Genomic DNA, 26,647 nt, shown 5'->3' on the forward strand with positions numbered 1-26,647 from the left:
GGAGTGTAAGACTGTTCAATGTTATAAACATCCTATGCAAAAAAAAAAAAGCCATAATAATATTAATAATAGGAATAAAGATTAGTTCCATAATTACTTTTATGCATCTAAAGTATAATCCAAACCACAGGTGTGATTTCAGGAGTTGTTCTTGCACATCAAAAGCTATTTTAAGCTTCTCTGATAAGCTTTTATGAGTGCAACTCTATTATCCAATAGTCAACATGGCCAAAGATAAAATGTATATGCCCAGGAGCTCCACACAAATGCTGTCAAATAATTGCTTCTGTGTCCTTGGCATAATTACTCTGATAGGAAGCATATATATGCAGCAATGAGATACATGAATTTTCATTTTACCAAGCAAGAAAAAATATTCTAATTTTCAAAAAAAATAGTTATAGGAAGAAAGAAAGAAAAACTGGATATGTCTAATACGCTGCATGTTCTTCATATTTTTTTCATTATTACTATATTTTTTTCATTACAAAGCAACCTTGTCACTGCTTTCCTAGGCCCCTAGAACAACAATTTGGCTGCTGCTTCATCAGATCACTATGGAAAGCAATTGCACACCACACAAAGCCATATATACACAATGATCCTGAATTTCAACAATGTGATTAAATATACCAGCATACAGTATGCCAAATTAACTTGGTCACCAATGTGGGTGTTACACAGGGAGAATAACTGAAGAAATCTGCATTGTGAGGTCATGATACAAAACTCATGACTTATATAGTGTTGGAAAGTAGTTATTAGAAAGCTGAATTATTACCATTTTAGAAGGGAAGTTAGTGTTTCACCATTGTAGAGAAGCAAGAGGGTCACTTAGATAAGGAACAAGAAGAAACCATTACACTTCTAGCAACAGAGACAAAGCATGCCAATTAGAGAAATCAGGCTATACATTATTTGGAAAATTAAACTCAGAATTCTAGTTTAGTTTTAGTTTATTGTTATTGATTAGCCATTAGGCCATATCAGGATACTTGAGAATTCTAGAATTAGGCATGAATAATTTAAAGTTGTTTACATCTGATTATAAAAGGTGTTGCACCCCTTGCATGGGGCTGGCTGCACTCAATGATCTTACTCTGTGTGTGTGTGTGTGTGTGTGTGTGTGTGTGTGTGTAACTCTGAATTGCAGCATCTGGTGTTTGACCTGAACAAGAAACAAACCATAGGGAGAAATTCTTCCAACAAAAGTTACATCAGATGTTGGAACATATGTATTTAAAGAGCAGGATTTGCATCTTGACATCGCTGCACTGTCATAGAAGGTGAAAACAGAGCACAATTATGAGGAGGAAGATCACACACTTTATTAGGGCAACATTCCAACTTACAGAGGAAGAGGACATAGAGCAACAGAAAGACAAAACCTTTTACAAGAATTTGGAATTGTAACTTCGAACCATCATTAAATGAACTCTCATTAAGCATAGTGGGAACTTCTAGACCTCTGATCTGCTGTCAGGATCTTAGGACCATATAAGGAAGACTGGATAACTTTTGTCTAGATAGGGACAGCCATTTTATTGTTAAGAAAACCTCTCTTTTTAGAAGTACCAGCAATGCTGGAAATAACTATTGTATCTTTTTAAACAATCAGTGGAATGTTAATAGGATTAGTGCCTCTAATTTTCATGGAATGCCTGGGGTTCTGCTGAGTTCTTGACCTTTCTTCTTTTTTCAGTTTTCCTTAGACAACTACATAGGGATGGATCTCTGCTACCTCTAGTCAATTTCATTCTGCCTTTGTTATACAGGTAGTCCTCACTTAATGACAATAGGGACTGGAAAATTGGTCGTTAAGCAGGGTAGTCATTGGACCCAATTTTAAAACCATTTTTATGATGGCCATAAAGCGAATCATCACAGTTGTTAAGTGAATCACATGGTTGTTAAGTGAATCACGTGGTTAAGCAAATTCTGGCAAAAAGGTCCATTGGGGAAGCTGGATTTGCTGAGCAACCACATGATTCTCTTAACGACCATGTGATTTGTTTTACAATCATCATAAAAAGGTCGCAAATCATGATCACGTGACCACAGGGGGTGGCGCAATGGTTTGCGATGGTCGTTAGGGCGAATACACGTTATAAAGCATTTTTTCTGAGACCATTGTAACTTTGAACCATCATTAAATGAACTCTCATTAAGCAAGGACTACCTGTAGTGAGCAACACCGTTTCTTTTCAGTAAGGAAAGGATGGGGGGAGCTTTGTTCTGCGAAGGGAAGAGTTTCCTTAGGAATGATAGGATTCGGCAAATGGGGAAGCTGTAACTGGACTCTGTCACCTCCACAGGGGTAGAGGGGTAGAGATTTAAAATAAACTTATTTCAGCCATAACAGCATATATTGTCATTTTGATACAATCTCAGTTTGTTACAGACTTCTGTGGTTATCAACACCCTCAGGACTATGGCTGGTCATAATCACTGAGATTTTTCACTATTTAATTAAAAGCTCTTACAGAATTAATGTATCTGCATGAATCTATATTGCCACGCATACAGTTCTTGCATATCTTCATGCAGAAGTACAATCAGCATCAGATAAAAACAGTTGGAGGGCTTGGAAGTTCAGGATATGTTCTCGTGGGTTTGGAAAATATGAGCAAACTGCAACAAAGAGCCATTTTTATTGTACCTTTGAAAATCAAATGTTAGAATAGTTCAGTATCCTTCTATTGTCCAAATTCTTCAGCACATCAGCAGTGATAAAGAAGCACAAGCAAGTACTTTCCATTATTGGTAATGCCCCTGTAACCATCACCACAACAGGCAATAACAGGAACTACGTGCAGGCATAATGGTGTGATTTTGACCCATGCTTTTTAATGAAATAACAAAGCCAAAGATGCATATTATTGTTGTAAGCAATGTACCTTGCATCTAAATAATGGAGACTTAGATTATTTTATTCCAAAACTTACTTTTCCTTTTCTCGGGTTATTCAGAAATGCCTAAACGACAGGGTTTTATTTCTCTGATTACTCACTCTCTCTCTTCAGCATAAACTCAAAATAGTCAGCATTAAAATAGTTTATGTTATACCATTAACTATGAGATGTTTTTACAACATTTATCCCTATTAAGCAAAAGAGAAGAGTGGACCTAGCAAAATACCCACTAAGCCAATTTAAAAAACAAAACAAAAAACAATCTCATGTAGAAATGAAATACTAACACAGGAAATGGAACAGGAAAGGGTTTATTGTATTAATTCGGCTTTACTGAATTATTGGTTGCTTAATAGTGACAGGTTACTAATTATCCAGAAATAGGTTTGCCTCAAAATAAGTCATCTTATTTAAAAGGAAATAGAAGAGTGGTAGTAATCCTGGAATTAAGCAGAAGAAGTATGAAACAAAAGCATCAGAGAGTCTGTGGCTGGGACGAGTCGAGATCTGAGCTAGAAGAACTTAAGTTATCAAGATGCAAACTTTATTGTAGAGGGCAAATTTACCAAACCACAATTTGGCAAAATGCAGTGTTTAATAGAAGAAGTAACCACTTCTAAAAAGAAGTACTTTTAAAAATTCAATGAACTGGAATTATTTACTATTAATCTATCTTAATGTTAGTAGTAACAATAGCAACAGTAATAGCACTCATGAAGAACTACTGGGCTCTTAACAAAATTTTTCCATGGATCCAGTTTTGGTTCCACTTCCAGTTTTTGCCTGAGTATCAGCATTCTTTTTCATCTCAAAGGGTTAACAACTTATGAATATGTAGAAATATTTCATGCAGAAATAGGTCCGGCCAAATCTTATCCCACTCTAAGGCAACATGGTACAATCTCAGAAGTTTTCCCTACTTAAAAGAAAGCCAGTTCATCCGAAGTGATTCTAATATTTCAGACACGTTGGGTATCATAGTCACCTTTCTCATCCATCCATCTCAATCTAAATGTGAGATGAGAAAATAATTTTCATCTTTGCACACTCAACTCAAGCATGACACTTAATATAAACCCCTTAAAGTAAGAAGGATATATCTGTTCTATTTCATGGCACTATGTTGCATGTATTATTTATAGAATATGTTCATCTTCAAAATATAATACACTTTTGTTGCATGATTATATAAGCAATAAACACCACAATATTTACTGAGTGCTACTGAAAAGCAACCACGGATAAAAGAAAAGCTTTCCATACAGAACAGTAGTCAGTATATTCATATTATCAAAATAAATAATCTCACAGTTTATTTATTTGATAGATTTATATGGAACTTTTTCTTAGGCAAGAACTCAGTATGAATTCATGTAAAGTTTATACATCATATTACAATTCAATAATTGAAAACTAAGTAGGGTTTGTGAAGAATGAAAACTATCAAATGGAAACCATAGAAAACCATTTCAGTGGCCTGATGCTTCACATGGACTGTACTATACTACTAAACTATGTAGCAGAGAATCTCTACATCACATTCTTGGAACATTCTGATATGGATATTTTATATGTCATTGGCCAGATGTATCCAGTTCTACAAAAATGTATTTGCCCCTTTTGAGAGTTTTGCCTGCCTTTACCTTTGAACATTATCAGAATTTTATGTAGGTCATACCGATACATAAAGAGAGTGTTAACAGAAAAATAAATACCCGCATTTGATGTGCACTTCATCTATTTCGTAAACAAATTCATCAGCATGCAGTGTTTTAGTGTGAAAAACAAATTGCCCCTTAGATATATAATCAGTTGCACCAACTTTAATTGCAATAAATGCAACCAAATGCTTCCTGTAATTGTCCACATCTTACACTGGCTGAGTAGGAATTCTGACTCATTCTTCTATGACAAACTGCTTCAACTCAGTAACATTTGCAGGGTTTCTGTGATGGAATGTATCTATGAAGGGGGGCACATGATGTGGTGGATTGCATGACAATGAGAGGTTCTCAGGAAGGAAAGGGCGCATTCCAGGAGGGGCAGAGAGACAAGAGACAACACAGTCCATAACAGGAGCGTGGGAAGTGTAAGAAGTTTAGAATAGTCACTCCCTAGAATCTTCCAGGGTATATCCACTAGTTGCAATAGTACAGATTTAGTCTGGCAAGTTTGTCTATACAGTGTAACGCAATAAAAGAAATGAATTTGGTTGGATTGCTTCCCTGTTGTTCTTGGGCTGGGCCCGACATCAATCTTGCCTATTGCTATTCTAAACTTCTTACACTTCCCACACTCCTGCTCTGGACTGTGTGTCACTTGTCTCTCTGCCCTTCCTGGAATACACCCCCTCCTTCCTGAGAACCTTTCTCTCTCCTGCAATTTACCACATCACACACACACACCCTTTGTAGATACACTCCATCAGTTTCTATCATGAACTGCTCATAACATTTCTATATGGTTATGAGATATGAGATTCTTATTGAGGAGTGCAATGTATGGTCTCTGCCAGAAATAGCAATAGCCAGGCAGACCCCAAAGTTTAACTTTTGACTTCTCTGTCAATAGGACATTCCTCCAAAAACCTGGAGGAACATCCAAATGCTTTTGGAGAAACTTTAAGACAATATCAATGTTCTTCTTAGTGAGCAAAGCCTGCCACCTTGATACTCTCCTTTTAATCAGAGCTGTTCTGATGCTGGAATCATGAACATTGGCTTTAGCTATGACAAAGGAGACCCCAGATCCCTGGATATTGCGATTTTTTTGTTATTTCCTGGATGATTCATGCTACACTGTTGGCGTGATTTTGCCAGGACAGCCACTCTTGGGAGGATGCATTATTCTCCTAAATGTTCTCCATTTCAAGATGATGTCTCTGCTTAAGAATCACTGGAGTCCCGGGGATTTTGTAACCTTTTCCAGACCAACAGGCATCAATGACTTTTTACAGAGTTCTTCTTAAGTGTTATTTAGTAGAGTATAAGATATCTGTAGATTCTATGAAGTGAGAAATGAATTGGGGGGGGGGGGCAATATTTCTGAGACCTATATAGGAAGGGTTGGAAAATTTGTCCTTACTGTTGAATAAAGTATTCATACACACTGTAACTGCCCCTAGTTATTCTTTTAACTGAGTTGATTGAATTGGAGGGGCAGGATTACTTTTCACCCTTATTCCACTTCCAGTCTGGAGGATTTACTTCCAAAAACTACCAAACCACTCCGAGAACAGCCTAGTCCAGCAGAGGAGTAAAGCCCTGCAGAATTTTCCTAAACCTGTGACTTTTACACATCCTTAGACTTTACAATAGCTGATTGTTGGATAACTAGAACCAAACTTTGAATTCCTGTTTAGACTGTAACATCACATCATCCAAGTTATGTTCTTGAAGTGGTAACATTTTGCAAGATGTCTCAGAACTTAATTTAGGAGATATTTAATGATCTATTAAGCCTTCCTAATATACTTTCCTCTCTTCCATACAAGTGTTTTTGGAGTGGCAGATCATTTCCTAATATCTCATTACTTGATATCTAATACTAAAGCATGTGACATAGATCCTATTACAAGTTCAGACTATGCTCCTGGGAAACTTGTAGTTTAAATTAAGAAAATATTAAATAAATATTTAAGTGGTTTTTGAGTGTATTTGTGCTGAGAGATTTTAAAAGGCAGGTGGAACAGGAAACAGTGCATGCACACACACACATATACACACATTCACATATACATACACACAAACATACATATACATACACACACACGCACACTATTGTCTTCAGTATGAAACACTATCAATGCATTCACTTATTTTTTTAAAAAAATCAAAAATTTCTTAAAGTAAATAAAGGAAAGTTAAATTCCTATAGGTGAAATTTAAAGAATTATTAACTTTATGCAGCTTAAATCATTCACTTAGCAGCATGCATGCTTTTTTGCACCAGACAATATTACTGGAAAAATAGAGAGAAATTTGCTTATTTATTTATTTCCTACCTTTCATTCAGGAGTTCAAGGCAGCAAACATGGCACGCCTTCCTTTAATTTTTCCCACAACCCTGTGTGGTTGGTTGGGCTAAGAGAGAGTGACTGGCCCAAAATCTCTTAACCACACTAGACTACACTGGTTCTAAAGAAAAGAAGTATATAACAATTGTATTATCTCTTTAGGTTGCATATAGAAAAGGGTACAAAATCCAGTTAACATTTAAGATTTTTATTCAACATAGTTCAATTCCAATTCATCAAAAGATGATAGATAGATAGATAGATAGATAGATAGATAGATAGATAGATAGATAGATAGATAGAATGAGATATTTTACCTTTATTGCTTCAAAAATTTGTTTTTACAGTTAACTCAATGAAATCAGGAATAGCTCCAGACCCAGATGGTTTGTAGTGGATTGGTACAAAAAGTATTCATCTTATTAGAGGTGTACAATTATTTCTAAGCTGAACAAGGATCCTATTAATGTGTTTTAATTACAGACCTATCTCCTTCAGATATGCGAATGCTAAGATTTTAACTGCTACTTGGGTCCACAAATTACAGCTTGTTCTTCCAACTACAGTGCATCTAGCATATGCTGGATTTAGACAGGGCCATCAGGCTTCTGTCAATATCACCTTTTTATTTTATATTCCTGTTTTGCTTGAATCAGAAAGAACCCAGCAGTTATTTAACCAAGTGCTCTTTGGACTGATATTGGAAGCAAGAAAATGTATTCCAAATAATTAACTCATTTTCAGTGAGTCTACCTAGCAATGAACTTCAGTTCCCTTAGGTGCTTTGCACCAGCCTGAACCACAATTGGTTAAGAATGGTCTTAAACAGGTTTTGAGGTATTATGTTTATTTTGTATATATGTTAGTATATGTAAAAAAGCATATGTTAATCTGCTAGTGAATAAAGTATCCAATGACTGTGTACATGGAAATTTTTAAGATGAGAAGACACTGCAGCCCATTTCTTTCCATTGCTTTATGGAGAAGTGGACAAGATCCACAACAATATGGTTACATGTGTGCTTCCTCCTTAATCATATTTACATCACAGCAGATGCTAAAGATGATCTCTTTCTCCTTTTATTTTTAATCTGACTCTGACATTTGCCTGACATTGTTTCCAGAAATTCTGAAAACACTACTGGGATTAGAGCATAAGATTTTGCCTTATGTATATGACTTGTTTTGTAAGTTTGGTATGCAATTTAGATGTTCTGGAGTAATTTTACACTTTATACCACTGGATCATAGTAATAATTTTGACAAGTATTGGGGTTTAGGTTGTGTTCTGACTCCTTTGATAATCTTGATATAAGAATTCCCTGGAAGCTTTCTCAACTGATAAATTTGAACTTATCCCCTGTTTTGGCATAAATGAAAGAAGATTAGAAGTTAGTCTAGAATTCTTTGGAGTATTTGGGATAAAATAAAAGTGATTAAAATGACTTTAAATCCAAGGATGATTTACATTTTTGAGAGGCCTTCCTACATGTATTCCATCATGTTATTTTAAATTAATTTACAGCATATTGAATGAATTTCTTTGCCAGAGACAGCCTATGAGACTTTTATTGCACCAATGATAATTACTTGTTGGGAGAAATAGATTTAACTTTCCCCACTTTCAGGTTTACCACTGCATTTGTTACAGGCTGGGATAAGAATTTTAGAATACAGTTCCTCTTTGGGCTCAACGTGAAAATACTTGTTCTCTTTCAAATTCTGAAAACTAGAACTGTAACTTTTTATAGAAGGATCATTATCAATATGTTCATTTAATGTTACAAAAAAACCCTGAAACATTGGAGTCATGGATATAATTTTAATCCTTTTACATATGAGAAGCATATACAGGTAGTCCTTGAGTTATGAAGGTAATTACCATCACTAGGCAATGCGGTTATAAAGCATGACATCACGTGACTGCATCATTTAGCAAAGACAGTGCCAGTAGTCCTGGTTGCCACCTTAAGTGAGGACTGTGCAGGTCGTTAAGTGAGGACCTCATGTGACTGCAACTTCCAACTTGCTTCCCCTTTGACTCTGCTTGTGGGAAGTCAGCAGGAAATGTCAGAAATCACCATCATGTGACTTCAGGGATGCTGCGATGGCTGGAACTCCGAGGACCCATCGTAAGTTCCCTCATTCAGCGCTGTAATAAGTTTGAATGGTTGCTGAACAAGTGGTCATAACCCAAGGACCATCTGTATTATGGGGATGGCCCCAGTTTAAAAAAATGAGTAAAAGTTTTCTTAGTAAACTAGGCTTCTCATATCCTTTGGTACAATTAAGTTCTAGGGAAAATGGTTTACATTTTTACAGAATTGAAAAAGAAGAAATCAATTTACCTTTGATTCCTGACTGTTTATTCATCTTACAAATTGTTATTTGATTATGTGAGAAAGTATGAATTGATGTCACCTAGATTGTTATGGGTAGTATGAAAGGAGAAATAAATGGATTGATGGAGATTGTATGTGAACACTTCAATGGATACTAATAAACAAAGAATATTTAATGTGTTTGTGAAAGTTGTATTTGTGCCTGAAAATTGTATAAGGGAACAACAGTGCCATTAGAGAAAGGTAGCACAAGGGAATGCAGAACCTATTTAGTGGTTAATTTGTTAAGTGTTCCCCAGAAGGCATTAGGCAGAATTCTTACCTAAAAGGTATAAAAGGTAATAATTAACAAAATTTGTAAAATGTTGTTCAGTTTTATGCAGGGCAGAACACATGCAGATTAGGTTTTTGACCTTCAGCAGGTCTATGAGTAGTATATGAATGTGAAAAGTTTGTTGATTTAAAGAAAGTGTATGAAATAGTGAATAGGCTCAAACTATTGATTGTATGCATGTGGTATTGAAGGTTGGTTGATAAGTTCAATGAATATGATATATAGTGATTCAAAATAGAAGAGAGGGTAAGACAAGAAAGTGTGATGTTGCCTTAGTTTTTCATGTATTTGTTGATAACTCTATATAGAATAGAGGTATATGGGCTGAGGACATAAATGCCATGTTGTCAGCAGAGAACTCAAATGATTTGCCATCAGTGTTAAACAGAGGGTATGAGGAGCTGGGATCTGAAAATGAATCTACCAAAGACCGAGGGAGTTGTATCTGACAGGAAAAATGGAATGAACAATTGAAAGTTATACATAAATGGCAATAAATAAAACAAGTAGATGAATTTGTGTACCTTGATAGAAGGTTTACCAAAGATAAGAAAATGGATGGAGAAATTTTAAGATGTGCAAATGCTAGTAGAAGAATAGTTGATCATTTATGGTCTGTTGCAAGGAGAAAACAACGACCATAATTCCTTTTCCCTATTACTCAGTACTCTTTTAAATAAAATGTTATATATACATGTATCATATTTAATAGAAAGGCTGAAAAGGATTTGGAAACACATTCAGCTGGAAATGCTTATGAAGAGGGCAACATTTGTATGAATATAAATACAAAAAATATACCTTCCCACAGAATGTCCCAAAGGGATTACTATTAAATAATAAACCAAGAAAAGCAGTTAAACTTCATAAAACCGTATCATTGAATTTAGGCAATAAGTAAACTGCTGCGATGTTGTGGCATGACGATAAAACTTTGTGGGCTACACAACAACACTATAGGTTGCATGCCAACACCTTCATATGGTTTGTTGAATTTCAGAATGTGAAAGGAAGAGGGGATGTTTTTTAATCTGCCACTCAAGACAATGGATATAAAGCACAACAATTCTACCTAAATATTCTGTTGTGAAGAGAAATAATATGCTCTCACAGCAACTTGTGTCCTGCTTCTATTTACTGAAGGTTTTCTGTTACAATTTTAATAAGAGGGACATAAAACACATTAGGGGATCCATCAATAGTAGTAGAACTGCTGTAATTCAGTGAGATTTAGCAACCCAAGCAAAACAGAATAAAATAAAATAAAATAAAATAAAATAAAATAAAATAAAATAAAATAAAATAAAATAAAATAAAATAATGGATATATATTGGCAGTTATCTGAAAGGAAATCTCTAACTCATTCCATGCTGTTTCCAAAGGACACTTAAAACCAAAGAGAGAGACTTCAAAATATCTCTTCATTTTGCTTGTGGAAAAGAAACCAACCTCTCGTGCCTTTTGTAGGCAGAATTATTAGAAGAAAGAAAATACACAAGCTGGTTAATAAATATTAGGATATCAACCTCACATAGCCTTTGGGAGGCAGCTTGCTAATATTATGTTTGAGAACTCTCAAGCTGAATGCCAGCGTATCACACTCCTTACACAATCAGCATCTTTGGTGTTCCAAGCACAGCTGTTCATGCTATGTAGGCACTTTGGTCCTACGACAGCCAAATGAAACTTCAAAGTGATGGGACCCTTTTACTCTTAGAAAAAGAACAGGGCTATGTTTGATAAAGCACCTTCTACATTGGTCTTTGCACGAGGAAATTTTTGCCATGCACAGCCCAAGCCATTAACGGCTGGTTTGAGGACAATCTGGAGGAAATCTTGTGAAAGTGAGTATGCATTGCTTTCATTCTTAGGCGACTTTTGGCACATCATCCCCCAGCCAAATCAAAGAGAAGAACTGTCCCAGTTGTTGCATGCTATTTGATTGGCTGGTACTACCCATCTGATTAATCAGCATAGGGTGAAGATTTGAAGAAACTGCAGAGATGAAGTTAGGCTGTAACTTCAGATCGGTATGCACACATATGCAAGGTAAGTGAGTTCGGGGATGAGCACACACATATTACACGTTTGCATGCTCAGCATGAAGATCTGAAAAGGTTCCCAACTGCTGGACTTTTTATAGCATTCTTCCCAGATTCTTGTGCAAAACACAGAAAGGGCCATTGGGAAAGAAGCCAGGCTAAGGGGAGGTTTATGTACAGTACAGTTGCATGTATTTGTAGCACACAATTTCACCAGGAACAAGGAAAGTCAAAGAAAGCACCAGCTGCAGGGGAAAAGTATTTGTTCCAGAGTATTTCAAGCAAGGCTATAATGAGAGATATCACACTATCACAACAATTGATTTACTGTCACAAACAGATTGTTATTGAACTGGGGATAATGCATCCCCAGTTGTGTCTAGAGCTGCCACAGTCTTTCAGTAAGTGGCTCTTTATCTTTAAAAACTAAATGACAGGCAGATGTTCAAAAGGTGCAAATTTCTCCATGATCCCCAGATACAATTGGGGGAAAGGGAGCTGCACATGATTTTTGAATATCAATCAGCTATCTGAAAAAAAAAAATCTCTGCCTGGAGGAAAAAGAAGTGGCAACCTTACTTATACTTCACGGAATAAGCATTCTTTATGGTCCTTAAGCTCCTGTATTTAACTGGAAAGAAATTCCAACCATATCAATGCAGTAACTGCATTCTAGTTCAGAACACCCATTTAAAGTTTTCAATTTATGTTAAAATGTTGAATGTACTAAGTGGCACTATCATAAATTGCTTACATGTAACTGAACTGAAGATAATATTGGCAAATTATTGGGAAACACAGTTAAACAGTTAAACAGTTTAAAGTAAATTTTGGGACTAGCAGTTTTAAGTTCTGCTAATCAGTAATTCAGCTATACTGAAATGTTATGGTTGATTTCACTCTGTGAACTCTAGAGGTCACTGTTTTTTCTAGAAAAGTACTTCTATTGTATACATTTTCATTTATAAAGATTTGCATGCATTTGAATCTCACATTAAGCAACAAAATAAATTTACGTACAGATCTCATCTTCTACAGAGAAGGAATCAAGTTAATTTGTAATATTTTCATCTCATGTGAAATGTACTGAGTTATTAGGTGGGCTAAAATAACTTATCAACAATGTAGAAAATGTTTCTTCCCAGTAGCCATAATTAAGACCATCTTCTTTATTCTAAAGTTTCACAAAATAAGCATAATTACTACATGAGGTCCAAAGTTCAAGGCTAAGGAAAGGAAGAGGGAAGTTTCCCTGACAGAAGATATACAAACAGCAGCCCAATTTTCCCAATTCATGCTGGTGCAATTGGCTCAACTCTATCTTCGTGATTGTAAGGACTTTACCAGATACATGCTTTATCATGACTTCCAATCCATGCAAACCATGATTACTAAGAATCTCTAAACTATGGTTTAGTTTGTATATCAGAGTTTGGTGGGATTCCTCATTTATCATTTGGTCAAGTGTGATCTGACTAAAAAAAAAAAGTTTTAGCAACCAGAAAAGAAGAAAGGAATCATACGTTATAGAAGAGAGTACTTATGAAATCACTTGTTATTAACAAATTATTGTCTGGTTACAACATCTGCACTAGATTACTGACAGATACAAAGAAAGATCTGAGGTGTGTTTAACGGTAGATCAATGCCATCACTCCATAAAGAGACATCATCTTGCATCATGATGACTGAGAAACCTGGAAGCACAATATATATGAAATGCTCTAGGAGAGAAAAGGGTGATCTTTGCTTGTGACTGTACTGGTAATGCTTCTACTAAATTCCCACTTTTAGAATATAAAATCTGTTCTGAAAAAAGGCATTCTTATGCACATGGAGCAAATTTGATGAAAACAAGACTTATGACAACTCTGCATAACAATGGAAAAAAAGTACTATATATTACGCAGAAGGCAAATAGAAACACATACAGTATGGTTTCTAAAGTTTATGTTTATAAATGCTGTAAATCAGTTGAAGTATCCGTACAAAGAAGAAAGTCAACTTCAAATATTTTCTATATTGTTTTAGTAGGGTTTTTTCCTTTCCTCTTTTATTTTCTTTTTTCTTTTTAGTATTAATAAATAACAATACAGCAGAGATTTTGGCACTAAGCTCAAAGATGTATACTTTTTCATATCATAAAAATAACTCAATGTACTTTGGTATGGTCAACCATTAGTAATGTTATGCTGAGAATTATATAACTTTAATAATTTTCTTTGCCCGTTTATCAATATTATATCTTTTGAAATGATATTTTTGTTTTAAATAAATAAAAAAAGAAAAAAGTTAAAAAGTTAAAGTTAAAGTTATCATAAAGTCACCATGGTGCAATCTCAAATTAACAAACTCTTCACGTCCTCTCCAGATTTTTGTTTCTAACATCTGTAAATAAATTTAAAGTGAGTTTTAAATGGAAACAGCAGTCAAGTATAAACAATTCATAATCAGAATACACTGCTTTGGATTGTCCATTTTAAAACACAGCCATGCTGGTACAGTTTCTAGGATATTAGCCCTTATTCATACAAGTCACCCTCTGGATAAATTCTGCTAATTTTAAATGCTACCCACTTATGTACATATAGAGATAGGTTGGAGAATTTTTCTCTGCAGGGCAGTTGCCACACTCATTAAAATATAATAAGCTTCATGATGGATAGAATAAACACTCATTACAAATTAATGAGAATAATTAACATTCGAATAGTCCTGTGGAGCAACACTCATAGCTTTTTATGTAGATCGTGATATTCTAGTCATGAATGAAAGTGTCAAATTCTACCTTTAAAAAAATAAAAAAAAAAAGATAGAAAGTCTGTAGTTCACTCTTACTTCTAATTTCATGCCAGCGTGGTTTTTTTTAGTATATAATAAAATACAGAAAGCCTGTCTATTATTTAATGTCTTTAGGCAAACAATTCAAATGTCCCTAAGCTATATTCAAATTTAGATTACAAGAAGATCTGTAATGTGTTTGTATATAATTTGTCATTTGTGTGTATGAGTGCGTACAGTAACTACAGCAAAATGGAACAGTAACCTCAATTGTCTTCCAAATATGTGCATTTGGAAAACAAGCACAGCTTCATTCAAACAGTTCTGGAATCAACAGTTTTTCCTCAAGGGTACATCTAAGGGCAAAAGGATGGGAAACATGATCACTCCAGTGATGCAGTGGAGAGACCACCTCTATCAGTTTCCTTCCTTGATTATATTTAGTTTTAAGATTCTTTTAATTTTTTTAAAAAATGGGAAGGTGGTATGCCCCCGGAAAAGTATTGCGCTCACATACCATCTATATTTACTAGAACTGTTTTGAAGCCAGGAGAACGTTCATAGGCATTCGTTGAAAAAAAACAAACTTGAATTGAGTGTTTCCCAGTGCTTGCTTTGGGACTATATGTACCTACCGGGAAGAAAGAGTCGGATACTAAAGGAAATGGCAGGGTGTCACCTCACCTGTTTCCCTTCTGATAAATGGATGCTTTTGGGGTACCTCTGCCCATGGTGAAAGCAGTTTTGCAAATAGTCCCCCCCCCCAAAAAAAGTCCACTACCTTTCTAAACTTAAATGCAGGGAGATCTGTTCTAAGGGAAAAACTACTGTAAACTTATTAAACTGGAGGGAATTCTTACATGTCAACAGCTCAAAGAGCTGCTTATTTAACAAAAAAATGCTGGTTTAACTTAAGCATTATAAATATAAGCAGTCATTCTTCCAGATGGGAAGCCACACAGTGCTCTCCTGTATAAACAACTGGCTTTTGATTCTGGGTTTGTTTTTTTTTTTGGGTAAGGTTGTCTCTAGAATGGTGTCAGTCTCGTGCCTATGCATCAGAACCAAGCTGCTAAGTTGTAATACTGTTCTGAGTGTTTAGATAGCAAGAGCAAATGCAAAAACCATAGGAAATTAATTTATTATATATGCCAGGAAAGCTGTGTGGCAGAACTGTGACTAGAAGACAATCAGAGGCGACAATGCACAGAGTTTGGGAAGTCCAATGTAGCTTTATATCAGGCAACAGAAAAACAGATCAAATTGTTGCTCATTAGTATGTCAGTGAAAAATGTATGAACATGAGAAAGTTGGTTTATTGTGCATTTCTCAATTTAAAGAAAGTGCATGATAAAGTGAATAGGCTTCAGTGTGCTGAATGTGATTATATCTATGTCAAAATAAAACCTGCATGTGAATAAACGATATCCTTAGCAAACGGTTAAGCATTGAACAAGGAGTAAGACAAGGATATGAGATTAGTTGTTTAATGTATTTTTGGATAGGTGTATAAGTGAGGTTAATGATCAGTTAGTTGGGAACGTGCACATATATGTATTTTTAAATGCAGACAAAGTTGTATTACTGGCTGACAACCTGAATGATTTGCAGTTAAGATTAGATTGAACAATGCAATAAGGAATATGGATTTGAGAATATGCGGTCAAAAGGGTTGAAATTTACATGATAACTTAAAAGAGATTTTTTTATAAAATGATATACCACTGGTATATGAGTCCAGAAAAATTGTTTAGAATGCATAAAGATACTTCAAATTTATGTTGGAAATGTGGACAACATGAAGGGTCATTTTATTATGCCTGGTGGACTTGTAAAAAAGCCAGAAATTTTTGGGTTCAAATACATATAATGATACAAAGAATTTTAAAGATCAACATTCTGAAACCAGAACATTGTTTGCTGAGATTAACGGACAGTCAATTAGAAAACAGCCATGGAATAATTATTTTTATGTATGATTTCTGCTGCAAGACTATTATATGCTCAAAAATGGAAAAACTCCAAAATACCAATATTGGATGATTGGTTGGCGAAGATGACAGAACTAGCAGAGACAGCAAAATTAACTTGTTTGATTAGAGAAAGATCAATAACTACATTTATCAGTGACTGGAAACCCCTTATGGACTTTTTGCTGAAAAAAGAGAAAAATGAACTTGTGATTTATGGGTTTGATGATTAGAAAGGGTAGCTTATGGAAACAAGGAAATTATGATGTAACCTTAGAGAGAGAGGTACAATATAAATACATTTATAACTGCTGTCAAAAAGACTGGAAGCCACTTCTTTATAACCTTTTTTCTTTTCTATTTCTTTTTCTATATTTCTTTTTCACTTTATTACTTTTCTTTATTCTTCTTTAATTCAAAATTTGTACTGTTTTTAATTCTGTTGAAAAACTTATTCAATAAAATTTTAAAAAGAATTATAATTTGAACATTAGTGTTTGACAGATAAAATGAAATTAACATTAAAAGTTACAAATAAATGAAAAAAATTAAGCAAGTAGATTAATTTAACTTTTTAGAATATTTACTAAATATTTAAGATATTCAAAAGCTGGTAGGATGTGGTCTCTTGATTGGAATGAATGTTTGTTGAAAGAAGCAGAAATTGTACTTTTGCCTACTTTGTTATATGGAAGTGAGATGTGAGTGTGTCAGGAGCAGCAGAAAAGTAAACTGAATGTAGTGGAACAAGATACTTAAGAACATGGACCGAATACAAAAGTGAGTAACCAATATGGAATAAATACAGTTTCATTATATAGAGAGAATTAAAATCAATTAACAAAACAAATATATGAAGACAGAGTAAATAGATCCAAAGGAAGAAGTCCAAGAAAACTGTGGGTGAATGGAGTTAATGAGAACCTGAATAAGAGAACAGTGAGGAATTTAAATAACAAAAAGTGATGTATGAAGTGGTACATGGATGTGGAGGAGGCAAGGATGGTTTCCAAGGGCAGAAAGGTATACAGAAGTATAGTGTTATATATATATATATATGTATGTATGTATGTATGTATGTATGTGTATATGTATATGTATATGTATATGTATATGTATATGTATATGTATATGTATATATGTTGGTATGCACAGATTTTAGACATGTTTCCTTTCTTTTTCTTATCTCATACCTTTCATTTCTTTGGCTTATCATTTCTTACTCCTTTTTTGCACCCTGCATAACATTGCTTACCCCCAAAAAAAGAATAACAAGATAGATATGTTTGCATGTATGTTTATTTTACTAGCGGCAATTTTCAAGATTATATAGTCAGACAGCATTTCCTAAATGTCAGCTCTATCTGCAAAATCACTTAATGGTATGGAATTCCATGGAACAAAGACTTAAAACAGAAAAGACAAAATAGCTCAAACCTACTCCTGGCTGGGAATGAGCACCCATTTTGTGACTACGAGATGCAGCTTCTGAAGCAACTGCATGAACATTGCAAACTGCACCTCTGTTTTAATGATTTGAAAAGATATATTTCATACATATTCCTGTGCCATGCAAAGCATCTCCTTCAAAGTTTCATACAGCACTGATATTTTTCTAGTACCTGAAATAAATTCAGACGTTTTCTTTTTCCTTTATACAGTATATTCCAGAAATTCAGTCAATAAACATAGTTTTAAATTAAGTTTCAGCTTAACTTCCAGTTAGTGTGGGTAAAAGTCACTAGAAGGGCTAAGCAGGACAGTGGAGAATACTCAAGGTAGGAAGCATAAGCACTCTACTCTACCCTACCTCTGCAATTACAGTGCTATTTATATAATAACAAGGAGTCAATCGGCAAGGTCAGAGAGAGGGGTGACACATAATGGAATTGTGTAACAGCAACAGCAACAACTAAATAAATAAATGTTTAAATCAGGTTGCCATACATGTCATCTCAGTAGCAGCTGTGTACAAAGTAGTACATCATGCCATGAGTCTCCCTAACATCATTTGTATAACAATTTCCCAGAATCACCCCCTTAGTTTCAATCTGCTAATGGTCATCTTTCATTCCACCTCTCAGAACAATGTGGTATCCAAATCTCTCAGAGCTGCCCAAATTTCTCTTTTTCTGGCTCTCTTCTTTTTTTCTCTTTCAAGAACCGCAGCTCTTTTCAAGGTCAATCACAGGTCATGTCAGGAGCTCTTGGGAAATGTAGCTCCTTATCTCAGCAGTCCCATTACACCAGACACACCTTAGTTCCTTGCTTAATAAATCCCATTAGCTTTGTTAATGGATAATGTTCCAGCTCAAATAAAGCAATCTATTTTTTCCCATTATATGTTCTTCCAGAAAGTCTGGGTAACAGGACAAAAATCACCATTCATGTAAGTACATCCTTGACTTTTCCCCCTTCTAGCATTGATTGAGATGTTTGTTTATTTCTTCACATTCTGATCCAGCAAGGGCAGTCATCACAAGAAAACAAAGTTGAGTAGACTAGATTTATCAAATATCATGTATCCTTTTCACTATACCAATACCTATCAGCTTTGATCAGATTCAAAAGTCAACATGGTAGAGAAAAATAAGTGAATGCTTTGCTTATGAATATAAAAACTTTTTGGGGATCAGAACTGCTTCTATTAGGCAGATTGCCTGTAGAAGGGATTATGTACATAGTTGTTTTCCTCTATTATCTGCACCAAATATCTGGCATTCAAATATATTACCATTTCTTTATGAAGATTCTACATTGAAGAGGCTTCATTTAGTTAGCATTCTATGGCTAGATTCAAAAGGTTCTGTGCTAATTATCTTAGCTGTGAAACAAGGCCATTAATTATAAAAAGGGTTGCAGTCTACCTGGGGAAATCCCAAGAAATACAGAAGAATATCTAATAAGTACCATCTCTTACATTCTCTCTGTTGTAGGTTTGCTGTGACATGGCACCAGTCAAGGCAGGGATACATACAATTGCCTTGGGATTTTCACTATCAAGATTTATTTACAAACCAAAGAGCTTACTTACAGAATTAAGATACTATTGTTTTGTATTCTTTCTAATTTATCTTCTGTTCTACTTTATCTGTAATTCTGTACTCTTGATTTCTCTCTTTGTGCTCTTATTCTTTAACGCTTCTCCTTCCTGGCCCTTTCAAATTTCAGTCATTGACCTTCCCCAATCCACCTTGCTCCACAGTCACTTCTGTGGCTTCTGGTTGGCAGGCACTGGACAGAAGGTTAAAATTGTCACTGCTCTGTCTCTGGAAGGCTACAGATGCTTTGAGCCTTCCAGGTGACTGGTGGTAGTGATTGCCACTCTAGTCTGCCTCTGGCTTGGCTTCAACTTTGCCAGTCCTACGCTTTGAAGAGACCAACATCTGAGTTCACATTACTTGTTCAACCTGGGCCTCTTAGGTTTGTTAGCACCTGGCCTCTGGTTCAGAACTTTCTAGAACTCCTGGACTCTAATGAAGTTTCCCTCCATGCCTCTTAATTTTGCTAGTGCCTGGGCCAATTGGATTTGCCAGGCCATTTGGAGAGATTCAGCTGATTTGGGTTGCCTTGTCCAGCACTGTCACTTTTCCTCTCTGCCCTTTAGCTCTTTCTGGCCTGCAATCATTTATTCTTTTATTCTCATATCTTTCACCACTGCCACCACACTTCCAACTTTAGTTAAACCTTTTTTAAAGGGCTGGCTTTATGAAAAAGTTAAGGGTGAAGCCCTTAAAGCAAAATGAGGGAGGGAGGAGTATGGGTATTATGTTATCATATGTTGTTCCTCATACTTTCCCCTTACCAAAAACAAGAACAAAACCTCCATTTGTTAAAACTGACTCTGCATTTGTTTGTTCATTCATTCATTCATTCATCCCTTTATTCAGGAGCTCTAAGTGGCACACGTGGCATTACTTCTTTCTACAACAACTTTGTAAGAGACTAACTGGCTCAAAGTCACCTGTAGTCCAGGGTGGACTAAAACTGGATCTTCCCATTCCTAGTCCAACACAGTATCCTGCATGTCTAACAACATAAAAAGGACCAGATGTATATACACTGTAGCAAAATATTAATAAAAACTTAATTGTGCAGCAATTTACAAAGAATGAGTCATTGTACTAGTTCCAAAATGAACATACTTCACAGAAAATTGTTTTACTGCAACACCACCTCCTATTTACAATGTTTCTCCTGCAAAAACTGGGGAAAATATCAAGGGAAAGAAGTTCCCACAGTTATTAAACAAATGTACACTGGAAATAAATAAATCCTATTATTGCTGTAAGCCTCCTTGAGCATAGGTATAAATGGGGGGGGAGGGAGGGAATGTTTTAACTGGAAGTAACATAAGACCTTTTGAGTCCTGAGTACAGCAAGCGGGGTGGGCTCACCCCAAAATCATATGTACCTACCCAAGACCAACCAAATAACAATCCCCCAAACACTTTCCACCACCCAATAGTAAACAGTCAATGAGACTAAATAAATAAGTAATAATTCTATAACATCTGTCTACTGGCACAATGTAGTTGCTTCACTTTGCCTCACAGTAGCTATTACAAAATTCTGAATTTGGACCTGGCATGTTTGCTTCATAAATTGAAAGAATCTGAAGGAGCCACAGAAAGTCTAATAAACAAACAATGCAAGCTGTGGCTTACCAACTATCTACATAAAGTCATGCCATTTTATCACACTGATATAACAGATCAACACAGGAAAATGTGTTGTGGCTTGTACACATCATATTCTGTTCCACAGTTGAGGGAGGGAGAGAGATTGTGTGTGTATGTTTATGGAGATATTTTATGAATGTAAAATCAGCATATTGTTATGCAGTGGAACATTTACCACTTGAAACCTAAAAGGACTGCCTCAGAAATTTGCAGGATAGTCCGATGGTTGCTGAATTGGAAGCAAGTTTCACTCTATATTGTAGGCTTACAGCTGAATAAACACGAAGAGGACTGCAGTTCTAATTTGTATTAGGCTGTAACCTAAACAACCTACTATAGAGTAAGCTCCAATGAACATAATAATACATATACCTCTGAGTCTACACCTATACAGCTGAACATGAACAATATTTTCTCTCATGACTGTAAATGTTTCTATCAGATAAAGGTGGCCAATATGCGTCTTGCTATGATGCTGCTCAGATGCTTGAAGTTTATTTTTCTCCTCCCTGAAAGCTATGGTTTTATACTTGGAAGAGTCAGCAATTCGAGTTGCTAATGCTATATATCAATGTGTAAAAATGCTGCATTCCAGTCATGCAAAATTTCTCTTACCATTGAGCAATCTATGGAAAGTATTTTCAGTGTATGTTAGACCTCCTCATGCTAACCTACATATGCTCAATCACATACATACAAGCAAGCACTCATTTTCCACTTGGACCAAAAAAAATAAAGAACACTGTTACCTGCTTCTTAAAATAGTCCAGCATTAAAAGAAAACAGGCATTTATTTTAGTAAAATTTTAACTCTTGCACACTTGCTGACCAGACAGGCTGCAATCCCACATCCCTTCAAGAATCACTTTGAAATGTGTGGTATACAAATCATGTAATCCAGCAATCAATCAATCCAAAGAACTGGAGTCTGTCACTGATTGTTTCCCCTATTTTTGGCCAGGCTTACTTGACAGAGATGATTAGCATATCTCACTTTGTTCCACACTCATTTTCAGAAACTCTTCCAAATTGCCAGACCACAAGCATTTCCACATGAGGATTATGGATCAAACTGAATGTAGTTTCAGAACTCTGTGTTTCCACAATGTCAGCAATGTTAAACAGCTTGGCTGGTTTACTTCTGGCTCAACTGAAACAGCTGTGACAACTTTATTTATATTTAAATTTCCTAGGCACCTAATTCCAACAACTCTGAATGGTTTAAGTTATACAAAAAAAAAAAAAAAAACTGTAATCAAGAGGGAACAACAACCAACTCTCTCCCCCACACATGGAGATAAGAACAGATAAAAGGGACCTCAATCACCCTAATCCAGTGTTGTCCAAACTTGGCCACTTTAAGATGAGTGGACTTCATGGGTGGCTGGGGAATTCTGGGAGTTGAAGTCCACTCATCTTAAAGTGGCCAAGTTTGGACAACACTGCCCTAATCCAAGGACTGGGGGAAAAGAATGTTTTAAAATGCTCTTTTAAAGGCCAGTGGGGGGGGGGGGGGATCATGCAAATCTCCAGGGGGATGCTATTCCAAAAGGCAGGTGTTCCAACAGAGAAGGTCCGCCTTCTTTAAGCAATGGAGTAACTTTCCCAATATTGTAGCGATACCCTACAATGAAGCATGTGTTTGTCTCACTGAAACAGCAACCAGTACTACAAAACCATCTATCCAGCCCTAATCTAACAACTACCCCAGACTGAATCTCACCTTTGCACATACACACTGAGGTAGGTGAGTTCTACTCTCTCTCCAATGATCACCTCTGTCCATTAAATTCTTGGGGTGACTTGTATTTCCCAGTAACTATAGTGGGAAGCATTACCATGTACCTCTTAGCCACTTCAATGAAGCCACCATGGCTATAATCAACAAGCCAACTTTCCTTGGTGCAAGCAAAGAGTTGCATACTTTGGACATGTGGTTTAAGGCAGACAATTGACTAAAATAAATGACAATGCTTGGCAAGGTTGTGAAAAGTAGAAGGGGAAGCCAATGGATAAAATAGATGGATTAAGAAAACCACACGAACATCCTTGGAACAGTTGCAGATTATCAATAGAAGCAGGTTGAGATAGATGGCATTTGTTCAAATTGACAACCACCAGTCAAGCTCAACTCAGTGATATCTAATTAACTTATCTGTGAAGCAATGCACAAGGACTTAATCAGAGTTGGAGCCATGGCCTATGAGGTTTAAACTGGAGAGATCTTTCTCCAGCCTCTTCACTTCTAAAATGAGCCCCTCTTTCTCACATACCTTTATAAAATGAGTTAAAGCTTAGAAATGGCAGAAATACTACATCTCACTTTAAGATTCCTACTCTAATGCATATAATGGTGCAGATGACTTATTTGCTTACTTGATTTCTTTGAATTCTTGGTAACCAAATGTAAACAAAATACAAATCTTAACTTGGAAATGCTAGACGGCTGTATGACAGTTAATAGAATGCACTCTATGTTTTTGCTGCCATTTTGTTTTTATTTGCTTTTATCTTTTTATTTTAATCCAAATTGGTTGTTTTAACAGTTTTTATATACTTTGATTATTAATATGTACGTCACCTAGTCACTATGTGAGATGGGTGGCTATACAAATGTGATTAAATAAATAAATGGACCTTTATGTGTTCCCCTGTTACAATGTATTAACATAAGCAGAATTTGCACTTTATTATTAATGAAATAAAACTAGGAATCTTTTCTGTTTTTCCTAAAGGTTTATATATTGTAATGTAACGTTTATGAAAGTTTATTCAGTTATTCATTTAAATTACATCATCTTTCTGATTCATCTTCAACAAGGCTATGCTTTACATCAACAGTTTTGACAGTGCTGATCACCAATAGTGAGTTCAATGTCATGTTTGCAAAGTGATGATCAGATCAGAGCTGAGAGTACTGATTTGTTCAACAAGCATGGAGGAGACATTTCCACAATGATACCTTAATTTCTGCCTAAGTGAAAGATCACTCAAGGATAGCCTTCTCCTTAACAACCAGACACTCCAGTTGATCTACTGGTTTGTATTCTCCCATGATGCACAACAGAGGAGACCTGTTCAGTCATGGCACCCAACTTTAGAATACTGGTTTGCTGAATGCCTACCTTTGGATATACAATAAACAACTGAAATGTTTTAAGAGTATGTAGCTTGATAACACTCTGCTGATAGTATCACTGTATGTTCTTTTTGTTTTTTAAAGGATATTTTTAACAATATTTACATTGTTAGTCCTCCTGAAGGTATGCAGGGTAGAAATAATTTAAAAAATAGTAACACAAAATGATTCAATGTCTGATGTTAAACCAAATATTAATGTAATGATATATCATTTTGCAGTCTTAAAATATCCACAATTATCAAGTTACTAAAAAAAACTTGATATTCAAGTCTACCAGCTTTGTCAATTCTTTATGGAAGGCTATTGAAAATTTTATAACAAATCTAAACATTTAGAATATTTTTCTCATGCACATGGGCATACATGTTTATAAACATTATTATACAGTGTGTTACAACTATAACAACACACTATATTTCATATTATCTTAATGGACTTTCAAAATAAACAAATAAATAATGAATTTCCACCTATGAAAAGGATTGATCCACATTATGTCAATATAACTCACAATATATTCTTTGGTTTTGGATAGTAAATCATACTTTTCAAGTTAAAATAGAAGAGATAATCATGTTCTTATTGCATCTTATGATAACAAATGCTTCACCACAGAATGCAAAATATGCTTTTCACTTCTAAGCAAATCTAACTGACTTCAGTGGGACTTTCCTCCAGGTAAGTATGCAATGGCTTGCAGCTGCAAGAAAAACCTGTGAGCCTCCCAGCACCTCTAATGCTACCACTGGCATAAAAAGCAGAACTATTATTGGCACAGTTGTGACAATCCAATATATAGGTGACAAACAAGAAGGAGAATATTGAGAAATACCACTGAATACCACCAGCAGTGTGTTTAAGAAATCTATACCTGCAACATTACTACTAGAAATCACTTCATATATTCATATCTATTGTAAAGGGGGGGGGAGTTCCAAATGATATTAGGAATTAAATATTAGGAAGGAAGGAAGGTCTAAACAGATAGTTGCAACACAGTGTTAATAGATGAGAGAGATATGTTTCTAAATATATAGTCAAGCTTTCTAAAAATGAATAGAATGCCTACTCAATCATGTTCACACCTGTGTATATGGCTTGGACTACTAACTGAATTTAAAACACAATCACATTATTAAAATTAAAGAAAAGTGATGACTGGGCATTTTTTAACCTTAAGATACAATCCAGCAAAGTTAAGCATTGTTACCTTCCAATACATACATACAAAGAGAAAAATAAGTACATGCTTCATTCTCACCCACTGAACTCAGTGGGACTTAAATATATTTAAATTTAGCTGGATTGATCAGAGTTTACTCTCACTTCATAAAACTGTAATCCTTTAGCTTTCTTTGCAACACAGGGGAAGAAATATTGGTTATATCAGCACCTGACAGCAACACCAGTTTATGATTTCACATACAGATCAGGAAATGAACATGTGGAGTAAATTAATATTTAAAAATAATATAAAAACCACCCTTCCAGGTATGTATACTACTTCTTTAAGTCTAGTAATTCAGAAAGAACATAGCTGACCCCTTTTGCAGGCCAAGACACCGAACTGATATGGGTATCAGGAGCAAAAAGACTGTCGGACATCCTTGCTTGCCTCCCTTCCTCTCCGGAGTCTTCAAATTATTTCCGTGATCCCTCACAGTTCCCCCTCCCAGTCTTGCACGTATCATCTTTTTCCTGTAGTAAAAATGGGGCAGGCTTCTAACGGCATCTCATTTCCTTTGCAATGTCCTTCTCTATCCGGGAGAAGTAAAAGGCAGGGAAAGTTTGAAAGCGTTAAGAAGAAGGCGCTCCCGGCAGCCATCCGCCTTCGCTGCATTTTTAAGGGCAGGGGAAAAAAAAAAGATTTCGCAGAAGCGCAGCGCCCGAGGAAGACCGATGGGGACCCGAAGAGGCTGCGTTTCGATACTCTGACCGGGCAAACCGCCGTCTGCCGAGCGGCAACTCCACATCTGCGCCCTCTTATCCTGCTCGGACCTGACTGAGATCCCCACTTCACGGCGTGCGCGACCCCCCACGTTCAGGAGCGGCACCGAGGTTTGCCGCTGGCATTCACGGGGCGGGGGGGCAGCAAAAATGCATGCACGCGCAACCCAGCACCCAGGCGCGGCTGTTCCCCTTCTACTCCTCCTTTTCACCGGTAGCTTTCCCTCAGAACATTCCGGGATAAGCAAAAGCACAGCAACCGAAGAACATCGCACGAACAGGATAAGGCTCTTAGCGGCTACGATGAGAAAAGGCAGAAAGAAGGGGGAGGGGGAGGGAGACACACCACGGCTATGCAAAAACTGCAAGTCGTCCATGCCCCGACCTCAGAGCTTATCTCTGGCTTAGCAGGACTGTGTAAGCGGCAGCCTCCCGTTTGCCCCGCCGTGGGAATAATGCATAGATTCGGGGATGAGGGG

The 26,647-nt window shown here is 36.0% G+C and overlaps 1 protein-coding gene across 2 annotated transcripts in view; it reads right to left on the bottom strand.

The window, feature by feature from the left end:
- Window positions 1-26,647, bottom strand: part of CDH18 (cadherin 18) — a 302,248-nt gene that overhangs the window by 275,388 nt on the left and 213 nt on the right. The window contains exon 1 of one of the 2 annotated variants that reach the window (XM_088130718.1): window positions 25,764-25,843. The exons of the other annotated variant lie outside the window; for it this stretch is intronic. The gene's annotated coding sequence lies outside the window, so the exon portion shown is untranslated. Of the gene's footprint in view, window positions 1-25,763; window positions 25,844-26,647 lie in introns of those variants that run through there. 2 annotated transcript variants of the gene reach the window in all.

The sequence above is a fragment of the Python bivittatus genome, unplaced genomic scaffold, assembly GCF_059951505.1.
Source record: "Python bivittatus isolate LINGU-HERP-01145 unplaced genomic scaffold, Pbiv_v1 ctg000840_np1212, whole genome shotgun sequence".
Taxonomy (NCBI): Eukaryota; Metazoa; Chordata; class Lepidosauria; order Squamata; family Pythonidae; genus Python; species Python bivittatus.